General features: G+C 34.0%; 2 long non-coding RNA genes across 2 annotated transcripts; both read right to left on the bottom strand.

The window, feature by feature from the left end:
* Positions 1–6721: 6721 nt before the first annotated feature.
* On the bottom strand, positions 6722–8107 carry LOC120493856 (uncharacterized). Its single transcript, XR_016146013.1, has 3 exons — positions 8010–8107; positions 7834–7915; positions 6722–7653 (listed from the first exon to the last, which is right to left on the bottom strand). It is a non-coding gene; the product is annotated as an uncharacterized LOC120493856 (long non-coding RNA).
* Positions 8108–8117: 10 nt separating this feature from the next.
* LOC148976841 (uncharacterized) lies at positions 8118–12119 on the bottom strand. The gene is made up of 3 exons (XR_016146012.1): positions 9101–12119; positions 8658–8764; positions 8118–8164 (listed from the first exon to the last, which is right to left on the bottom strand). It is a non-coding gene; the product is annotated as an uncharacterized LOC148976841 (long non-coding RNA).
* Between the last annotated feature and the right edge of the window lie 1366 nt (positions 12120–13485).

Below are 13485 nucleotides of genomic sequence, written 5' to 3'. Positions count from 1 at the left end.
AAAGCCTCTAAGTGCCGTTGGAAATATTCTTCAAAAATGATCATTTTTTATCAAACTTATATATTCAAGTTCAGTAATTTCACTTAAATGACAATTAATAGGTAACCTTCATTGTAATTTAAGTGAAAGTACTGAATTTAAATATACAAGCTTGAAAAAAATGATCATTCTAGAAGAAAATTTCAAATGGCATTTAGAGGCTTTTGCATCTGAACTCTTTATATATATATATATATATATATAATATATTCACATAGAAAAACGCTGTTTTAAATTGTAATAATATTTCACAATATTACTGTTTTTTTAATCAAATAATTGCAGCCTTGGTGAGCAGAAGAGACTTCTTTTAAAAACATAAACAATCTCAAAGATCTAAAACTATATATTTCTATACTACTACACAGCAGTGTCGCTGTACACTGGCAAAGAGGGGACATTCTGAATGATATCTATCCAACCAAGTGGGGACTTTGTGTGTGTGTGTGTGAACTGGCAGTGAAATCTTTCTTAATTACGCTTACATTATATATCTATTATATACATTATATATATATATATATATATTTATATATATATATATATAATATATTCACATAGAAAAACGCTGTTTTAAATTGTAATAATATTTCACAATATTACTGTTTTTTTTTATCAAATAATTGCAGCCTTGGTGAGCAGAAGAGACTTCTTTTAAAAACATAAACAATCTTACCGATCTAAAACTATATATTTCTATACTACTAACAGCAGTGTCGCTGTACACTGGCAAAGAGGGGACATTCTGAACGATATCTATCCAACCAAGTGGGGACTTTGTGTGTGTGTGTGAACTGGCAGTGAAATATGTCTTCATTACAGTTAAATTATATATCTATTATATACATTATGTATATATATACTATTTTTCTTATTTAACGCTCTCTCTTCATATACTTTCTATGCTTTGTTATGCAGTCCCTAACAATTTACTTGCCATGTGCCATTGCACACACACGTCTATATTACTAACATATACATGTATTAACACAGAAGTGTCGCTGCACACTAGCCAAGAGGGAACTTTCTGAATGATATCTATCCAACCAAGTGGGGACTTTGTGTGTGTGTGTGAACAGTGAATTGAAGTGGCAGTGAAATACACATCCGTAAAGGGGGTCGCACACCGAATGAGAAGCGCAGCGCTGCGCCACGTCTAGGACAACTCCAAGTATCGCACACCGGACTCACACTTTCTCATCAGTGTATGGGCAGCAATATTGTTATGTTTAATGACATGAAATGAAGATGTTTGTTCTATGTTATAATTGTACTGTACAATTAAATACAATTGTTGCTGAGTCTGCAGTCTGAAAACTACCTCAGAGCATCAGTTAACTGAATGAATTGAGAATCTCACATGAAAACCCAATTACATCAGCAATTGTCATTCAAGCAGCTGATTTATGTAAATGAATGCAAAACTAAATTTATTGCAGCATAGGGCAAAGTCAGTATACATTATCAACGATTTGAGACAATAAAATAATTTAAACTTTATATAAAACTAAATGGCACTCTGTGGCGGCAGCAGGATTACGTTCAAAAGGTCACGGGCGACGTAGCCGTAAGTACAGAGTCAGTGTTTACAAGTTGAACGCATAGGTTGAACGTGCAAACTAACTCAAACGCTGTTTACAAAAAAGTAATTAAAAGGTAAAACAACGATGTCGGACGATTTTGATTCTGTACTTCCGGCTACGTCGCCCGTGACCTTTTGAACGTAATTACGTAATACGTGACGTTACAAACGCGCCTGACAGAATAGAGCAAGGCTAGCATTTGTCCTTTGAAAAGTTACATTTTTGGAATAAGTTTTGAAATAACCGACCGTCTGGTTCCCATGTAAGTCCATTATATGGAGAAAAATCCTGGAATGTTTTCATCAAAAACCTTAATTTCTTTTCGACTGAGGAAAGAAAAACATGAACATCTTGGATGACATGGGGGTGAGTAAATTACCAGCAAAAGTTTTTTAAGAGCCACAAACCTGTATATAAAACTCTTTTTATTCTAGATACACTAAATGCATACAAAGAATAGACAGGATTTTGATGCAATATGCAAAAAAAGTCAGAACAGTCACACAGCTTGATCAAACAGGATCATGTTATTTTATGTTTGAGATAGATATAGATAAATAAAAATATAAATATTTAGACATTTTTTTAACGTTGATCTTACCTAAATGTTTTTTTTTTTTTTTTTTTGTTAAGAGTTTAAGTAACACATGGAAGCTTGATTTCAATCTTCGAATTAAACTGAAAAAAGTAGCAAATAAATAGAATAGAATAAAGAGTTTTTTTGGTATGTCAGAAATACTACAGAAACTGAATAAAGTAATCCAATGTAAAATAACACTGGATAGTCTTTTTAGTCCAAGACTGAATTAAATACAAAGGCTATTAATTCTGATTGCTTAGAATTAATGCTATATTCTATTGTTTTAATTCAACAGAATTAATGACAGACACATATGGCTGCGTTCACTTTAAGAACGGATCCCTGTCTCATTTGTACTGTCTGTCTGTCACACGCGTTTAATGCTTATTTAAGACATTAGACTGTCTTTACGAGGTTACTCACCAATACCAGAGTTTTGACATAATGTCGAGTGTTTTTAACTGTTAAAGCGATATAATCCAGGGATAAAACGTTTGTTTCAGGCGAGCTGTTTGAGGCGGATTGGCTTTACTGTATGTGCACGCAGTGAAAGACATCTCTGAGAGTGCGCGAGCACGGGATGGTTTAATATTGCTTGAATGTTTAAACTAAAACTTAAAAAGACGTGAAAATTATAAACGTTAGTTACCATCATAGGTTACGATGCAATGCTGGCCCGATTGTGCAAGTGAATATTTCGTCGTGTCCCGACTCCTAAACGCGAGTGTGTATCGACAGCTGCAGCGCTTAGTGTAGGGCTGCAGCTATCAATTCTTTTTGTAATCGATTAATCTAGCACTTAATCGATCGATTAATCGAGTAATCGGATAATTTGTTTATGTGTGTTTTTAAGCAACCAAAACAAATAATGTATTACGAAAATGATAAGGTGTTTGGCTTTTATTTATTTAAAAGAAAATAGAGGTATTTATTCCAACTGCAACATTTGGCTCCACAACTAATTATTGCAATTTTTACCCGTGTTTATAAGTGCCAGTGCCAACAATTATATAACAATACAGTTAAAACAATTTACTGTAAAACCTGTTACATGTAGCCCATAACATGTAAAACTTTGAATACAAACTTAAATAGTAAAGCCCATTTGGCCTTAGTTTTGTCTTCTTAATACAACATTACAAAAAAAGGATTGCACCTTCTGCAAATTACCCACCTGGAAACAAAAATATATTAATATAAAATATCAACCCAAACAGGTACACAAATGTGTACAATTTATAAAAAATAAATAAATGGAAATAAAACAATTATAAATAAGAATCAGACTTTTTCAACTGTAATCTCAAGACAAACATCAGAGTGTGTGTGTCTGTGTGTCTCACAATATTTGTTCCTCCATCACGTCCCGGTGAATGTATGCTAAAATTTTTGTTGCGTGGCTACATGAAAGTTTAAGCATATGATGAATTGCCGCAATTGGTCTGACTGGCGCGTGAGAGAGACATGGGTGCACGCGCTCGCTTACCTCTCTGCCGTCGTGCGCGAGCCGCGGTTAGGAGCTCAACATCTCGCATGCGCGCTCGCACTAGATTACAGGATATTTTAACTTGCGAATTAATATGCGGCGGTAAAACTAGTCGATCACGAGTGGCTCAACAGGTAGATCTATAGACGAACTCATCTTTCAGGCATTTGACCGAAGGGATATACACGCAGCGTGAAAAATCGAATTGCGCGAGTCTCACGCTGAATGCGTGAGTGGCAGCCCTGCCAGGTATACTTTGCAGACACATTGCATCTTGTTCTCTCCCTTTATAAACATATAATGATCCCAAACTTTAGACATTCTCTGCAATTTATGAAGTCATATGTATCATGCGCTGTGGTGTGCTTCCTGAATAACGGTCCGTCTGAAACAATCAGATCCCTGCGTGCGCCATAGGAACTGCGTCATTTAACGAGGCTTCGAGGCAGATTTTTTGCCTCAAGGAATTTTTGTAATCGAGTAACTCGAGGAATCGTTTCAGCCCTAGCTTAGTGCTTGCCTAGTGCAGTGAGACGAGAAGACGCCGCACCGCGTCCGCGAGCCCTTTATATGGAAAAAATCGATTCGAGGCCGTTGAGAATTGATTTTGAATCGGCCACATTTTAAAAACCGATTAATCGAAAAATCATTTTTTTTTGCCCAGCCCTAACACACACACACATATATATATATAAAAATCACATAAAACATAAAAGCCTGCCGGAAAAGATGGGTCTTAAGGCAAGATTTAAAAACATGAATACTTTCACTGTTTCGCACATCCTGTGGCAGCAGGTTCCATAAATAAGGAGCTGCAAAACTAAAAGCTCGGGACCCCATAGAAGTAGTGCGGGTTCTAGGGAGAACAAGAGTGAGCGAGGAAGACGATCTTAAAGTCCGAGATCGAATATAGATATTAAGAAAGTCCAATAAATATGAAGGGGCAAGGTTATTGAGTGCTTTAAATGTCCGCTTTGGACAGTATTCATGTAAATTATGTCGGTTATGTCTTAAACAGTTGTGAGTGTATCGGATGTGCATCAGTGCAATTGGATCCGCATGTCATTGGAAATAATCCGACGTCTTAAAGTGAAAGTGGCATCAAACATAATGTGGTCTGTGTCCTTAATATTGATCAAGCAACCAAAGAAAAAGAGAAAAGCAATCACAGTTTGTTAATAGCTTTAGTATAATAAGGATTAATTATATTTAATTTACACAAAGAATATTTCTGCTTGAAAGAATAAAGAAGGATGTATGCATGGTTATAAAGAATGCATACTGTATATCATCCATTGAAAAGGCTGTGTTGTACTTTAGGAAAAGTGGTTTTTATTTAATTTTAAGATATTTTTTAAATCACAGTAGTTAAATCCGTATCTGTATTGCATGTTCAGACTTTTAAATCATTTATATTAATAGGTTAATAGATGTTTTCTTCGGGAGTGTATGGGTTTGTACATTTTATTCTATTCTAAATTCTAAATTAACGCATTACAATTTAACTAAACCCATTATATTTTAGTCGACTAAAATCCAATGTGATCTCATGAGAATACGTATGCATTTGTACGTAAAGTGTAGTTCTATCATACGTACATATAATTACGTTTTATATGCGCAGAAACGTATAATACTGACGTATTTACAGAACTAAAATGTAAAATATTTACGTTATTGACAGCACAAAAACGTAATTTATTTACATTTGAACAAATCCACCGATGTACACATTTGTACATATCACAATTTATGCATATTAAAATCGTAGCATTATGTTTTGACTCTATTGCATTCAACTGTCTTATTCATTACGTTTTCAGTCTCATTTATTGATATAATACTCATAAATATTAACATTTTGCTCGTTTCGCCTGCATGGTGTTAAACAATACACTATAAAACCTTAAAAATACATTCTTTAACTTTACTCGTTTAACCATTTTGTAATATAGTTTATTTGCCGTGAGGCACAGAAAGTGTTTTCTCCTATAAAACAAAACATAAATTCACAAAAGACATCAATTTTATTAGTTTGATGTAATCCAAATCTTTAGAATCCATAGCCTACGTTGTTTACAAGAAAAAAAATCCTAATTCAACCTTTTATCCAGTCGTGATCTTCGCCTCCATTCTCAGCAGCAACCGTACACGTCAAATCCCGCGCTGGTGATCAATTCAAATTCAAAGATCGCGCCCTTGAGAAGCGATACGTCGTGTTTTACGGCAGAGATATCAAATGGTCATTGGCTCTTCCCTGCCTCATCACAGATTGAGACATGAAGGACTGTGACGGTTGGTTTAGTTCTTTTGAAATAGTGCGAAGCTGCGAACTGAAGCCGGATGAACATTTTCATTGATTATTAATTTAAATTCTGCTCTGTACTTCATATAAAACTATTACAATGCTGCCAGAGAGGACTGCGACTGCAAAGCATCTTCATGTGAACGGCTTTTGGTTGCGGTTTTGACATTTTCGCAATAAATATATTATTGTGATTATACTTTTCTGTTAGTCACGTTTTTCTTCATAATTGTAACGTTAGTTTACGTAGTTTTAACGAATTGTTAGGGGTAGGTTTAGGGGTAGGAGTAGGATTGGTGGCTCAAAATATATTTTAATGCCATATTGTTAATACAACTGCCATTTCCCAACACATCTGTCCATTATGTTTTATCCTTTTTTTATATTCTGTATAAAATACACTGTAAAAAAATGTCTTGTCAAATTAACAGTAACTTACTGGCAACAATTATCCAGTACTTGCTGTATTTCATTCAACAATAAAATTACTTTAACACTAACTACAGTACTGTTAAGCATACTGTAAAATCAAATAACATTATTTTACTGTAATTTCTTACCATATTAAAGTACAGTATTACACTGTTAATTTTTAATAATACTGTATAGTATTATACAGTTATGAAATGTTATTGTATTTATTTGATGCTACTGTGTAACCTGTAGAATATGTAGAAAATCCGTAGAAATAGAGTATTATTTAACAGTTAAAATAATATTTCTATGGATTTTCTACATATTCTACAGGTTGCACAGTAGCACTATAGGAAATAGAAAAAAGAACAATTGAAGCTTTAACTGCTCAAGGTTTATTGTGTATTTTCAAACACATTACATTTACATATATACATTTAAATACATGAATAAAATTAAATACATGAATAATAATAATGTAATATAATACAATTTAAATCATGCATGAAAATCATGAACAATCATGCGTTTCAATTCATGCAAAAATGATTATGAACAGGTAAAATAGAAAAGATTAAAGGGGCGCTATCTGATCAATCTATTAGAAAGGGGGGGGGGGCTTAAACTAGATAGTCTATTGGTTTGAGATAGACTGTCTAACTGGTCAGACTGGTCTGTTGCTGATTTTAAAGGGTTTTGGGCTCCTTTATAACTAGAGGACCAGATTTGCAGGGCTGGGAGAAATGTATAACTACACTTTAACAACTACAGACCAGTGTCATTGCTCTCTCGGTTTTCTAAAATCCTTGAAAAGTTGTTTGCTCAAAAATTAATTTTTTTTTTTAGAAAAACACAAATTATTTAATGAAAAACAATATGGCTTTAGAGATAAAAAAGATTAACTGCTTTGGCATTAATTGAACTCATAGGAAAAATTACATCTGCAACTGAGGATAAAGCAATACACAGTGGAGGTCTTCATCAACTTAAGCAAAGCATTTAAAGGGTTAGTTCACCCAAAAATGAAAATTCTGTCAGTATTTACTCACCCTCATGTTGTTCAACCCCGTAAGACATTAATTCATCTTCCGAACACAAATTAAGATATTTTTTATGAAATCTGAGAGCTGGATCACTCCTGCATACTAGTCCATAGGCTTTGGTATGATTTTTTCTTTGGTATGATTGGCTTGATTTTTGTTAACGCAAATACACACAAATGTGGCATTTTCTTTTCATCCATTATCTGTTGGTCACAAAAGTACACAAACACACATTTGAAAACAAAAACAACAACATTTGAAAGACCCACAACTGTCTAGTTTGTAATGTCAAATAATGCTACAATCAAGATGAGGCTCTATAAAAGAAGTAATTAAAACAAAGAATAAGACAAACAATACGAAAACATTAAATACAGACTTACTATTTTAATTTTGCTGTTTGGCTTGATGTGGTCATCATTTATGTATCGTCCGAGATTTTCTGTAGCTTTACTGCCATCAACACTGTATGGTGAAATATTTTAAAAACACTGTATATAAACATACCAAAATATGATGTAATTATACTTCATTAGAACATTCATTAATTTAATCTTACCAGTAAGATTGTCCCTGAAAGGAGTAGAAATATAAAAAAACTGCATCTTCAGCTGAGTAGTTTTTGAGCAGGGTCTCTCCTTCAGATCCAGCCATGTGTCTTCCAACATAGGAATTCTCCTGGCTCAATATGTTTTGTGGCGATTACTCCAAAACCTAATAAATTGGGTATAAATAAGTGTAAATTAAGTATGAGAAAAGATTCATAAAGTTGTTAAGGTTGTCTAAACTGTTTTAAATGGTAGCCCTGCTTGGAAAACAAATACGATATCTACATCTAAAAGTGCAAAACTACAAAACTCATATGTATCATGACACTGAATATTGATAATTTCCATTGTTAAACAGGCCCCCGGAGTCTAACTGGCAGTTACATACAAATAATATCAAGATCACTCGCACATCTACACAATGGAGTTTAATTTGGACATCAGCAGCTAGCATAAATACAGGCAGGAAAACAGATATAAATCCACCTTTAACTGATTCAATCATGTTTTTTTGTTTCTCTTGTGTTTTTTTTAACAGCCTGTTGTTTTTAGCTACACATTTTAAACCCAACCATTCGACATTATTTAGAGACCAAACTTAGCTTTTAATTAAGTTTTGCAAAGTCATACTGATGGCAGAATTGAATGCCGTAACTTACCTTTCTCTTCACACATTAATTTTTTCTCGAATGTGTCTTTATCTTTCCCCGAAGCAATGAAGTACAAGGCTTCCTTTTCAGGAGAAACTCTTTTGGGTCTCATTTTCCTGTGAAATATAAGAACATTTTATGCAGGATATAGTGCATATGCTAAGTAAAAAAAAAAAAAAAAAAAAAAAAAAATAGAAAATACTCTAAAAAAAAAACTCCTTAGAATTGTGTAGACAATAACTTATTGAAAAGATGACAATGTGGCTGATAATTTACTACATTTTTTACTATACTTTTTATATCAAGTATTTTTATAAAATCATTTTAAAAAGAAACTGAATATCAATAATACCAATCTGCATGCACATTTACATTGTAAGAGGATGCAAAAACATTGTATAATGTTAGCATTTACAAATCATCATAAAATGAAGTTAGAATGTACAACTTACCTTTTACTTCGGAAAGAAAAAAAGTGAGATGAGAAATGGCTCAGTGCGCTTAGGATCTTGGGATCTTGTAGGTAGATAAATCTTTAAACTATAATAGAAAGATAACTCTCCAATGTAGGAAACAATCTCGTTGAAGTCTTCTAAAGTTGTGCTCTTCCAAATGCCAAACATGAAGTGTGAATTAGGAACCTGGAATAGAGAGATATACGTTCTGCTATCGGAGCAGTGATTGGGCCATCGGATAAACCACAGTTAGCCAACATTACTATTGGTTCTGTTATGCTAATGTTTTGTGATTGAAATCAAATAGCTAGATTAACATAAGGGTAGAATCTGTTGGTAAATTAGTTTTAAATCCAGTTGTAAACATCAACTGGATCAGGAAAAAGTACTTTTCATAATTAGTATTATTTTGCATGCATTTTAAATAGAGCACAGAACACAAACCTATATCAATGGCAGATAAAACATGATAAAGTTAATAAAGGAAAAGTTCAAAAATAATATCAAACTATGGGATGGTGCAGCATTTAAAGAAAGTAGGCGATATACAATTAATTTACTATTTAAAATATTTTAAAAGACAGAAAAAAGTAATTTACCACAATGTAAAAAAATAAATAAATAAAAAATCTGCTCATTTATAAATCAAATGATGTTATAGGGATGTAGCAGATTACCATGGGCATTCATATTTTTGTTGGTTTAACTAAACCTTTATACCACATCTGAAACGAAAGCTCATATTAATAGTTCCTCTTGTTGAATCTCTAAAAAAATACATGCAGAGTCCTCAGAGTGTTTTAAGTATAGGATGACTTGTTTAAGCATGTGTATTTTTAGGTCTAAGGTAAACTTTCACAGCCTGGCCTTTGAAGCCGTTCTCCATAGAGATGCTAATGTCCTGCAGGTAGTGGGGGTTGCAGCTCAGTCCACTCAGGGACTGAAAACACAGTGAGAAAGCGTCCGATCACAGCCATTGGGATATGTTTCAATCAGCTCTGTAATTTAGCAGAGCTGTTTACAATACAGTCAAATCACACCACATGTATTTTTACACGTTTATATATCAATGTTTATACTTAAACACATTAACATTTTCTAAGACAGCCCTTGTTTTAGCAGGTGGGGAATAAATGAAATATGATGAGTATGTCATAAATCTTGCTTTAGTAAGCAGACACTTGAGAGCTTAATGTTACTTACTCAGACTGTTAGTATTAAACAGATATGTTAGCTCAAATACAAAAACTTATACAATTGATAATACTTGATTATACATATTTGGAATGTCTAAAACATGGATGTGGTAAATGGATCTAGGAACACAACAAAGCTAAAACCATTACTGAAACCATTTTGATTCTGTCAAAAATAATTTCTAACAATTGCACCCCTTACATGTCCAGTCAGTCCCTAATTCAATTTTTTAAGATGTTTTCAAAATATCCACAGTGTATTTTTTAATGTATGTTTGTTTTTATTTGGTGTGGCTCAGATGATGAATGGAAGTGCATGTTTATGTTATTTTTGTGTTGTTGTTTTTTTGTCCCAAAATAAGAAACCGTAAGTGAGTGCTTGTAATAACTTCCAGTTAAAAAATATTCATGATTACCGGTTGCTTACATGCGCTCCTCACAAAGATTAATACATTTTTTAGGTTAAAGAGCTAAGGATGTTAAATCCACAAATATCTTAACTGTTATCCATAAGCCAACTGCAATTAAGACATTTGATCAAGAAGTTTATGACAAAGAGAACGATATATCTAGCACAGAGAAACAACCTGTAGGAGCGGGATTTGATCAATGTGAGTGTGAGCGGCACACAAGTGGAACGTTTGCTTGGATTGGGTCGAGCGCAATGCAATCTTTGCTCAAATGCTCTGATTGGGATTAAAGATTTTTAAATAAAATGCCATAGAGAAACAGATACCATATTATTAAGATATCCACAGAACTAACCATTTAAAAAGTAAAATTCCTGTTTTTTACATAATGAACCTAAACACAAGTATTTTACTTTTAAAAATCCTATTTACTTTAACTTTTTTAACGTTTTACATCAACCACCAGTATGTAAACGTTGAATTAACTATAAAGTAAGGTGAAGTAAATGAGTGACAGCCCTTTTCACGTCCCTAAGTTGTGGCCAAAATGTTTTTCCAGCTTTTGCGAAGAGTAGAGCAGACAATATAATAAGTGCCGAAGCAAAAACAGTCGATACACTTGTTACAACTGAACAGGTTATTTACAAATAGTTGATGAATGAATCCGCTTAGATGAATAGCTTATTTACAACAACAATATGATTTTCTGTCTTAATTCTGCCTCTGATTGTTTCACTGCTAGTATATCTGCTAGTGAATTGAAGCATTTAATGTAGTCTATTAACACCTGGTCTAGCGAGATAAAAACATGCAGGAAGTTACTAAACTGCAATCACCTGTGATTATCATATGTAAAGGCAAATTTACCTTGAATGTAAATCGTTAACCACACATTCCAAAAGAATAGTTTTAAGCACTATGTCAATGAAAGGATATTGCTGTTTTTTGTAACTAAAACAACTCAATTCACACTAGTGAAGCTGCTACTATATGGCTACTTCACATCTGGGTCATTCACCCTTCTCAGTGTTTATTTTGCGATAATAGACGGCTGGATGTAGCCTACATCCCTTACTCACTTTACTAACTAACCAACAAATTATTTAAATAACAAAAAAAAGTTAGTAAAACTTAATGTTAGTAAAAAAATAAGTGGTTGGTTCATTTTCATTAATTTGGTTAAAAAACAATATTAATAAATGGAAACTTATAAAGTGCTACCCATTTTCAATGAGGTTGTGTTTTTTAAGAGTTACTATAAACTTATAAACGGTTGTGTTTTTATGAGCTCATATGAATAAGATAAATACACTTAATTAATGTATTATAATAGCATTGGTTACTTCAGATTACTGAATGCATTAAATTACCGACATTAAAGGAATAGTTCACTTTGAAATTAATTTTTGATATGTTTTATCTTCCCTCAAGGGCATCCGAGATGTAGGTGTCTTTGTTTCCACAGTATTTTCAATTTTGACATTTTTTGGTCAAACCGTTCTTGTCTATCAGTCCAACACTATCTCACGACCAATTCCAACGCATTCTCACCCCAAGGCGTCACCTTTGACCATGCTTCAATATTTGACGTTTTAGGCGCCCTTTAGCGTCACTTACATGACGCGATCCTACGGCGTCATCTAACTGACGCTAAAGGAAAGCGTCAGTTAGAGGACGCGGTTAGGTTTAGGTGTGGGGTGGGGGTAGGGTACACGCGATCCTAGGGCGTCATCGAACTGACGCTAAAGGGCGCCTAAAGCGTCAGATATTGAAGCATGTCCAAATGCTTCCCAAGGCGTCAATTAAGTGACGCCTTGGGGGTGAGAATGGGCTGCCAATTCGTACGAATTTGACGCATGATTAAAAAGTGTCTAATTCGTACTAATTCGTACGACCTCACTCGTACTAATTCCTACGATTTTTCTAAACCCACGTGATGGTTAGGTTTAGGGGCGGGGTCAGGGGTAGGTCATTCGTACGAATTCATACGAATTGGCCAATTCGTAAAATATGTACGATTTAGCAAAATCGTATTAATTCGTACGTGTGAGGTCGTATGAATTGTTACGAATTAGCCACTTTTTAATCATTCGTCGACTTGGTCGTGAGATCGGGTTGATCAGTCATACACTGGAGGTGAAGGGGGTCCACCAAAGAGCAGCACAGAGAAGTCCAAACCGCAATGGAAGACGATTTCGGGATATCTAAATATGTTTAGTAAAAGGTAAAACTTCCGAAATCTCTGTGTAAATATTGAGTGACGTCACACGCAAGCGATCACTTCCGGCGTAACATTGAACTGATTCAGTTCGGTTCAGTTGGACATTGAACAACAGATTCAGATCACTGTGATTACAAGAGGTAAAATGATATAAATACTTTTGGTTTTCTCACACAAACCGCTCATTTCGTGTCTTAGGCCATCAATGTGTACTTACATTTACGAGTCATTAAATCATGTTTAATTTGGACTTCTCTGTGCATGCTTTTTGGTGGACCCCCTTAGCCTCCAGTGTATGACTGATAGACAACAACGGTTTGACTGAAAAATGTCAAAATTGAAAATACTGTGGAAACAAAGACACCTACATCTTGAATGCCCTTGAGGTAAGCTAAAACACATCAAAAATTAATTTCAAAGTGAACTATCCCTTTAAGAAAGTACTGGACCATGTGTTGTTTATTTGGAGTTCCATGCATATTTAATCTAGTTCACTGTTTACTCACCAATACATTGGTATAACCCCAATTAATTTACTATTTAAAAGATTTTAAA

Source organism: Pimephales promelas, chromosome 13 (genome assembly GCF_988280905.1).
Source record: "Pimephales promelas chromosome 13, fPimPro1.hap1.1, whole genome shotgun sequence".
NCBI classification, from domain to species: Eukaryota; Metazoa; Chordata; class Actinopteri; order Cypriniformes; family Leuciscidae; genus Pimephales; species Pimephales promelas.
This window is presented reverse-complemented; position numbering and strand designations above follow the sequence as displayed.